This window comes from Canis aureus, chromosome 14 (genome assembly GCF_053574225.1).
Source record: "Canis aureus isolate CA01 chromosome 14, VMU_Caureus_v.1.0, whole genome shotgun sequence".
Classification (NCBI taxonomy): Eukaryota; Metazoa; Chordata; class Mammalia; order Carnivora; family Canidae; genus Canis; species Canis aureus.
Window position 1 is genome coordinate 49,718,594 of NC_135624.1, and position 10,182 is coordinate 49,728,775.

Below are 10,182 nucleotides of genomic sequence, written 5' to 3' on the forward strand. Positions count from 1 at the left end.
TGTTGAATCTTCTATGTTTGCAACGGTCAACTTCGTGTACTCTGAGAAAAAACAAACACCTCCTTGTCTAAGCCACTACAGTCAAGTCATGAGGTGTTCACAGCAATGGGGTCCACAGCTTACAGTGATACTGAAGTTGGTTTTAATTCTGTGTCCCCTTTTTTCCTTTCCTTCATTTTTACTGCATTTTCAGTTCATTTGTTTTCTCTCTCAGCTATTTATCCTAATCCTTTTCCCATCCAGGGTTTCTGCTTGACTTTATTTCATTTATGGCTTTTTTTTTTTTCCTCCACTGCTGTTTCTTCCTGGAGTGTTATTAAGGCCTGTCTATCTACTATATGATGAGATGTGATTCAGTCCGGAGAAAAAGGTGATGTGGCTTTGGTGTCACTGTGGCTATTCCTACTTACATTACCTAGCCCACACTTACTCACACGTCTTTACCTTTAAGTCTTAGATATCCTAAAAAGAGCAGTGATTTTTATGCCCTATAAGTAGCCTTTGCATTGTTGCCGCTGGTTTCCTACATCACAATCATAGCCTCATTCTTTCTTTTTAGCATAATCTTGGTATTTTTCAGTTTACAGGAAGGACTGTTCATGCTTATAGAATAAAGGTCCCCCCTACTCACCTTCCTGCCACCAATCACAGGGAATGACCTGAAATTGAGGGGTTTTCTTTCTACCTCTCTCCCAGGAGCTCTGAGGGCAAAATGTTTGTGCTGTATTGTCCCCGGTAGCCTAAAACTTTGCATTGTATGGCAGAAAGGTTGACAGTGATTTTTGCCTGTTCTCCAATGACATCTTAACATTTTCTACATGCCTGGGCCACTGAGGGGTGCTCTCTCTGGTCCCTTCTCTTGAAAGCCTTCAAGCTTTGTGAAAACCTGTTAGGGGCCCAAGGAGAAGAACTTGAAAGTAAGAATTCCTCTTGTGTTTGTAGCTCACAGTTAAACTATACGGGTATATCAGCCACATACTAGGAATTCGCTAAAATTTTAGCTTGTTTCTTCTCACTCCCTTCTATGGCAGCTACCTCCTCTCTGTGTGCCTTGCCAAAGGCAAAACAGCTTGTGTATCTCCTTTCTCCTGGGAGAATCTTGTCACTTTTTTTTGAGTTCCATTTCTTGGGTTGCCTTGAGACCTCAGGTCTCCGATGAGCTTAAGAAAAGTCATAATTTTATTGATTATCCAGATTTTTCTCATTGTTAGCATGGCAACAATATACTCTTGTGGTTTTCTACATCTTAAGTAGAAACAGAATTTTGAGAAATTGTGTCAGCTTTAAATTTAAAATTTGTCCTAAATCTGACCACCTCTCACCATCTTTACTGTTTCCACTCTGGTCTCATCTATCAACAGCTCTCACTCATATCATTACAAAAGCCTTCTAACCATAATCCCTGGTTTTGCCCTTGCTTTGCACATAGTCCTTTCTCAACATGTCATCCAAGGTGATCTTTTCAAGCTTTAAGTCAGATCATGGCACTTCTTTTGCTCAAAACTCTCCAAAGGTTCTGGACCTAAAATAAAAATTGAAATCCTTTAAATGCCCTCTAAGGCCTTGCATAATCTGTCCTCGTTGTCTACTGTCCTCTCCCTTGTTCATTCTATTCTAGTCACTTTGGTCTGCTTGTTGTACCTGAACACTTTTGGTGTGTATTAGCCTTAAGGCTTTGCAAAGGCTGTTCCCTCTCCCTGAATCTTGCCCCCCACCTCCCAGGTATCTGCATGATCATCCCCTTACTGCCTTCAAGCCTCTGCTCAAATGACTACTCTGATGGACTATTTAAATTGCTGCCCCACCCCTCTCCATAATGCTAGTCTTGCTAACCCTGATCTCCTTCTTATTCCATATCACACTGATCACCTTCTAACATACTTTGTAATTTACTTATTTATTATCTTCTTGTTTTATTTGCTGTCTTTCTCTGCTAGATTGTCAACTCCAAAAGTAGGAAGTATTTTTACCTTTATGCTTCTTGACATACCACATTTAGAATATAAATATTTGTTGAATAAGTGAATTAATGGCCGCAACATATTATGGATTGGCATGTTGAGGGAACTCTGCACATCCACCACTGGAACAGCTGATGACTAAAGGTTGAATTGTGAATCATAAGATCTAGAACACAGTACAGTATGCAAAAAGTACAATGTATGTGCATGAGAGCACATTATTCATTTGCAAGCACTCAGACACACAAAATACATATTAAATATACTGGAATGGATGCTGGTGCTGAAGGCAAATAAAAGGTAAGAAGAAAGAAAGAAAAATGGAAAGAATGAAAGAAAAGAATTGAAGGAATTTCCCAAGGACAGCTTATAGGAATGCATCATGAAATGAAGAATGTAAATTAATTCAACGCTAGGCATGTGTTGAATTTCAGCACTTTTTTTTTTTTACTCAAATTGTTCTTCCCTTCCATGAATCAGAACAGAAAGGGTTTATTTACTGTAAATATGTATGTGCCCAACATGAGAGCAACCAATTGCATAAAACAGTTAATAACAAACAAAAGAATTAATTGATAATAATATAATAGTAGGGGACTTTAACACCCAATTTATATCGATGGACAGACCATCCAAACAGAAAATCAGGAAACAGTGTCTTTGAATGACACACTAGACCAGATGTATTTAACAGACATATTCAGAATATTTCATTCTAAAACAGCAGAATACATTCTTTTCAAATGCACACAAAGCATTTTCCAAAATAGATTACATAGGCCACAAAAATAAATCTCAACAAATTCAAAAAGCTTGAAGTCATACAAGGCATCTTTTCTGACCACAACACTAAACCAGAAATAAATCAATCACAAGGAAAAATCTGGAAAGAACATAGATACATGAAGGTTAAATAACCTGCTATTAAACAATGAATGGGTCAACCAAGAGCTCAAAGAAGAAATAAAAAATTACATAAAAAGAAATTAAAGTGAAAATACAGCAGCCCAAAATCTTTTTTTTCTAAGAGGAAGTGTATCGCCATATAGGCCTACTTGAAGAATCAAGAAAAATCTCAAACAACCTAACTTTATATCTAAAGGAGCTAGGAAAAAAAACCAAACAAACAAAATCCAAGACTGGAACAGAAATAAATGAGATAGAAACTAAAATCAATAGAAGAGATCAATGAAACCAGGAGCTGACCTTTTGAAAAGATCAACAAAATTGATAAACCTCTAGTAGGACTTATTAAAAAAAGAGAGAGAGGATCCAAATAAACAAAATTACCAATGAGAGAATAGAAATAACAACGAACACCATACAAATACAAATAATTATAACAGAATATTATGAAAACCCATATGCTAACAAATTGGGCAACTTAGAAGAAATAGATAAATTCCTAGAAACATATAACTCACCAAAACTGAAGCAGGAAGAAATAGAAAACTTGAACAGACTGCAAAGAAATTGAATTAGCAATGGAGAAAAAACCTCCCCCAAAACAAAGGTCTAGGGCCAGATGACTTTACAGGTGGATTCTATCATTTATTTACTTACTTACTTACTTACTTACTTACTTATTTATTTATTCATTCATGAGAGACACACACACAGAGGCAGAGATACAGGCAGAGGGAGAAGCAGGCTCCATGTAGGGAGCCTGATGTGGGACTCGATTCCGGGTCTCCAGGACCACACCCTGGGCTGAAGGTGGTGTTAACTGTTGAGCCATCTGCGCTGCCCTCTACCAAACATTTTAAGAAGAGTTAATACCCATTCTTCTCAATAAGGGAAAGAAAGCTTCCAAATTCATTGTATGAGGCCAGAATCACTCTGATACCAAAAGTAGATAAAGACACTACAAAAAAAAAGAGAACTATAGGTCAATATTTCTCATGAATATAGACGCAAAAATCTTCAACAAAAGATTAACATAATGATTCTAATAGTATATTTAAAAAATCATACATTACAATCAAGTGGGATTTATTCCCAGGGTGCAAGCAAGGTTTAATATTTGCAAAACAACCAACATGATACATAATATCAATAAGAGAAAGGGATAAAAACCATTTGATCATTTCAACTACACTGATGTAGAAAAAGCAACTGACAAAGTACAACATCCATTCATGATAAAAACTCTCTGCAAAGTATGTCTAGAGGGCACATACCTCAACATGATAAAGGCCTTATATGAAAATCCACAGTGAACATCATACTCTATGTTGAAAAACAGAGAGCTTTTCCCATAAGGTCAGGAATAAGACAAGGATGCTGTTACCACTTTCATTCAACATAGTACTGGAAGTTCTAACCACATCAATTAGACTACATAAGGAAATAAAAGGCATCTACTTTGGCAAGGAAGAAGTAAAACTCTCACTATTTGCAGATGACATTATACCATATATAGAAAACCCTATAGACTCTACCAAAAAAATTACTAGAACTGACAAAAGAATTCAGTAAAATCATAGGATACAAAATCAATGTACAGAAATCTGTTGCATTCCTATACCCTAATAATAGAGCAGCAGAAAGTGGAAGTAAGAAAATAATCCTAATCGGACTTAACAGATATACTCAGAGCATTTCATCCTAAAGCAGCAGAATACACATTATTTTCAAGTGCACATGGAACAATCTCTAAAATAGATCACATACTGGGTCACAAATCAGGACTCAACTGGACAAAAAGACTGAGATCATACCATGTTTCTTTTTAGACCACAATGCTATAAAATTTGAAGTCAACCACAAGAAAAAAATTGGAAGGGCCATGACTACATGGAGGTTAAAGAACGTTCTAATAAAGAAAGAATGAGTCAACCAGGAAATTAAAGAAGAATTAAAAAAAAAGATGGAAGCAAATGAAAATCGAAAATGGAATCAAAACCTTTGAGATACAGCAAAGACGGTCCTAAGAGGGAAGTATATAGCAATATAGGCCTTCCTCAAGATGCAAGAGAAGTCTCAAATACACAACCTAACTTTACACCTAAAGAGCTGGAAAAAGAACAGCAAATAAAGCCTAAAACCATCAGGAGAAGAGAAATAATAAAGATTAGGGTGGAAATCAATGATACAGAAATTTTTAAAAAGGTCTAACATTTCAGTGAAACTAGGAGCTGGTTCTTTGAAAGAATTAACAAAATTGGTAAACCCCAAACACACTTATCAAAAAGAAAAGAGAGAGAACTGAAACGAATAAAATATTGAATGAAAGGAGAGAGATCACAACCTACACTGAAGAAATACAAACAATTATAAGAGAATATTCTGGGCGATTATATGCCAAAGAAATCAGGCAATCTGGAAGAAATAGATAAATTTCTAGAAACATATAAACTACCAAAACTGAAACAGGAAGAAGTAGAAAACTTTAACAGACCCATAACCAGCAAACAAATTGAATCAGTAATCCAAAATCTCCCAACAAACAAGAGTCCAGAGCTGGATGGTTTCCGAGGAGAAATCTACCAAACATTTAATTAATACCTATTGTGCTGAAGCTGTTCTAAAAAATAGAAATGGAAGGAAAACTTCCACTCTCATTCTATGAGACCAGCATTACCTTGATCCCAAAACCAGATAAAGACCTCACCACAAAAGAGAATTACAGACCAATACCCCTGATGAACATGGAGGCAAAAATCCTAGCCAAGATACCAGCCAATAGGATCCAACAGTACACTAAAAGAATTATTCACTATGACTAAATGGGATTTATTCCTGGGCTGTAAGGATGGTTCAACATCCACAAATCAATCAACATGATACACCACATTAACGAAAGAAAGGATATGAACCATATGATCTTATCAATAGATAAAGAAAAAGCATTTGACAAAATCCAGCATCCTTTCTTGATAAAATCTCTCCACAATGCAGGGATGGAGGGACATATCTCAACATCATAGAAGGCATAGACTAAAGACCCACAGCAAATATTATCCTCAACGGGTGGGAAACAGCTTTTCTCCTAAGGTCAGGAACACCGCAGGGACGTCCAGTTTCACCACTGCTGTTCAACATAGTAGTAGGAGTCCCAGCCTCAGCAATCAGACAAAAAAAAAGAAATAAAGGCATTCAAATTGACAAAGAAGTCAAATTTTCACTCTTCTCAGATGACATGATACTCTATGTAGAAAACCCCAAAGACTTCCCCACAAAATTGCTGAAACTGATACAGGAACTCTACAGAGCCGCAGGATATAAAATCAGTGCACATAAACCTGTTGCATTTCTATACACTAACAATGAAGCAGCAGTAAGGGAAATCAAGGAATCAATCCTGTTTACAATTGCACCAAAAACCATAAGATACCTAGGAATAAACTTAACCAGAGAGGTAAAACTATAGCGTACTTATGAAAGAAATTAGATAAAAATAGAGAGAGAAGTAAACCATGAAAGGCTCTTAACTCTAGGAAATAAACTGAGGGCTGCTGGAAGGGAAGGGGGTAGGGGGAAAGAGTAACTGGGTGATGGGCATTAAGGAGGGCATTTGATGTGATGAGCACTGGGTGTCATATGCAACTGATGAATCACTAAATGCCACCCTTGAAACTAATAATACACTGTATGTTAACTAAATTGAACTTATATAAAAAAACAAATAAAATAAAAAATAAAAAGAGGTTCAGGATACTGGTGATTTTTGACCCACTGAGAAATCTACGATTATAGTTAAGCATGGATTTCCAATACTATAATTGCCATTAATAAAAGTTGAAATCAATCGCTTCTTGGCCTTTTGGCTAAGATCAAGTGTAATAAAAATTGAAATCAAATTGTAAAAAGAAAAGAAAAGAATGATCCCATTTACAATTGCACCAAAGCAATAAAATATCTAGGCATAAACTTAACCAGAGAAGTGAAAAATCTGTACTCCAAAAACTATGAAACACTAATGAAAAAAATTCAAGATGACATAAAGAAATGGAAAGACATTTCATGCTCATGCGTTGGAAGAACAAATATTATTAAAATGTCTATAATAGCCAAAGCAATCTACACATTTAAGGCAATCCCTATCAAAATACCATCAGTATTTCTCACAGAACTTAAATCTTAAATAATCTTAAAACTTGTATGGAACCACAAAAGACCTTGAATAGCCCAAGCAACCTTGAAAAAGAACAAAACCGCAGGCATCACAATTCCAGATTTCAAGTTATACTACAAAGTGGTAGTAATTAAAACAGTATGGTATTGGCATAAAAATAAACACATCAATGGAGTAGCATAGAAAACCCAGAAATAAATCCATAATTTTATGGTCAGTTAATCTTCAACAAAGGAGGAATGAATATACAATGGGAAAAAAGACAATCTCTTCCACAAATGGTGTTGGGAAAACTAGACAGCCACATGCAAAATAAAATGGACCACTTTCTTTTGCCGTACACAAAAATAAACTCAAGATGGGTTAAAGTCTTAAATGTTAGTCCTGAAACTAAGTATCCTGGAAGAGAGCACAGGCAGTAAGCTCTCTGACTTCAGCCAGAACAACGGTTTTCTAGAAATGTCTCCTGAAGCAAGGGAAACAAAGGCAAAAATCAACTATTGGGATGACATCAAAATAAAAAGCTTCTGCGCAGTGAAGGAAACAATCAACAAGAATAAAAGACGACCTATGGAATGGGAGAAGGTATTTGCAAATGATATATTTGATAAAGGGTTAGTATCCAAAATATATGAAGAACTGATACAACTCCAAACCCAAAAGCCAAATAATCCAATTAAAAAATCAGCGGAGATTATGAACAGACATTTCTCCAAAGAAGACATACAGATCACCAACAGATACATGAAAAGATGTTCATCATCACCGATCATCAGGGAAATGCAAACCAAAACTACAAGATATCACCCCACACCTGTCAGAATGGCTAAAATCAACAACACCAGAAACAACAGGTGTTGGCAAGAATGTGGAGAAAAAGGAACCCTCACGCACGGTTGGTGGGAATGCAGGCTGGTGCAGCCACTGTGGAAAAGAGCATGGAGGTTCCTCAAAAAGTTAAAAATAGAGCTATCCTATGATCCAGTAATTGTACCACTAGGTATTTACCCACAAACACAAAAACACTAATTCACAAGGTTACATATACCTCTAGGTTTACTATAGCATTATTTACAGTAGCCAAACTAGGGAAGCAGCCCAAACGTCCATCGATAGATGCAGGGATAAAGACGTGGTGTATATACATGATGGAATATTACTCTGCCACAAAAAGGAATGAAATCTTGCCATTTGCAGCAACATGGCTGGATCTACAGGGTTTAATACTGAGTGAAGTAAGTCAGCAGAGAAAGACAAATGTCATAGGATTTCACCATAGGTGGCATTTAAGAAACGAAACAAATAAACAGAGGAAAAAAGAGAGAGACACAAATCAAGAGACAGATTCTTAACTATAGAGAACTATAGATGGTTCCCAGAGGGGAGGTGGCGGGGGGGGGGGGAGGGGTGGAGGAAACAGGGGATGGGGATTAAGGAGGGCACTTATCACAACGGAAAAAAAAAAGGAATGAAAAAAATGCATTTTAGCCCTTTTACTAATTGAACTGTTCTTCCCCTCCATGAATCAGAGCAGAGTGCGCTTATTTAGCGTGATTTCACTTCTCAGTTGGGGAACCTGTGGTTCAGGTGAGTAAATGGTGCAGGAGTTAAGACTGAGAAGATCTAAGACTGGGTGCTGGGTGCGTCTTTAAGTGATGTGATGTTGCTCGTCTGTAAGTGACCGACAGTTCAGAGATGTAGCTGTCAGCCGGTTCTGCAATTTAGGTCTTCAAGTCCTTTCTCTAAGACCGATAGATTATTTCCTGTCTCTAGAATTAACTGTTTCTCTCCCTCTTATATCTTCTACCAAAATGTTTTCAAGGACAAAATTCTCCTTTAACTCTTTCTCTCTCTCTCTCTCTTTTTTTTTTTGCTAAGAACAAGAATGTGCTTTTTGAATTTACGAAGTCACCTACGTACATAAACAATAAACAACTGAATAAAACAAATCCTCAAGAGGCCAGTTGTAAGCAGTATCGAACGGAAGGGGCTCAGTCTCATCTGACTCATACGTTCTAGAGTTTTCCTAGAACAGAGCATCACGCTTCTATGCACAGGAGACATATAAGCGTTTATGAGGAAACTCTCCTACTCTGACCTGCATGGGACCAACATTTCGTTCCGTTAACACCGGGCAAGTCCTTACCTTGTCCAACTCTTAGGCATCTGCATCTTACATGATTTTTTTTTCTTATATCCCAAACTCTAAAAGAAATGGCCTACTACTTTGCATGAAGAGATGCATCCTAGGGGGGGTGGGGGGAAGGGGGGGGTAAGGCAGTGGCAGCATGGCCAGGAGGGGAGGCCGTGCAGCCCTTGGGAGCCTCACGCCGGGTGTGTCTGGGGACTGGCAGAAGGTCTGTGCTCTGAAAAAGAAACCACCAGAAAGGTCACTGTTGAGCTGCACTGGTCGGTTGAGAAACAGAATCCAAGGACATCGCGAGTGAAGCTGGAGAAAGGAAATGCAACTCATCGGAAGAGAATGGGTTGACAGCTCTCCAGCATTTCTTCTCCCTCACGTGCTGCTTACAAAGCAAGTTTTCCCGGGCTTTGCAGGAGAAATGGGCCAGAGACATATGGATTCTATTTTCCCAGAAACTCAGATGTCTTCCACAGTGATGTGGAAAACTGCTCAGAAAATACACACCAGAGGTTACCTGGGGTCCTCGAACCTTCGAAACCTATTTTCAACTATTTTGCTGATTTTAAAAGCTAAGTCGATCCCTAGACATGAATGAGTTCTTAGTTCTAATCACGAATAATAGTAAACGGTCACTTCTCACCCATCACAGGTGAATTTCCATGAACTTAGCCGGCCTGGCCAATGGCCTGGGCACCCGCCAACCTGGGGAGAATTTCTGGAACTGTAGGTTGTTGCTGGCGGCTTCCTCCTCCTGCTCCCCGACCCCTGTGTCCCCCTCTTCTGTTCTCCAGTGGGCTGTGATCTGCACAGTTGACAACGGAGGGAGAATTCGTGCTGAGAGGTCATTCATTCATTCATTCATTCATTCAAAGTGGCTTCCTTGTGCATTCATGTATCGTCGTTCCTAAGCGCTGGTCATTTCGTCTGTGTGACACAGACTGCATCAGTCTGTTGGGGCCGCTGTAACAAAAGCACCACAGACCTGACGCCTTACATCACAA

General features: G+C 38.1%; 1 long non-coding RNA gene across 1 annotated transcript; it reads right to left on the reverse strand.

The window, feature by feature from the left end:
- Positions 1–257: 257 nt before the first annotated feature.
- On the reverse strand, positions 258–10,116 carry LOC144282947 (uncharacterized). The gene is made up of 2 exons (XR_013351353.1): positions 9,822–10,116; positions 258–1,522 (listed from the first exon to the last, which is right to left on the reverse strand). It is a non-coding gene; the product is annotated as an uncharacterized LOC144282947 (long non-coding RNA).
- Positions 10,117–10,182: the final 66 nt, after the last annotated feature.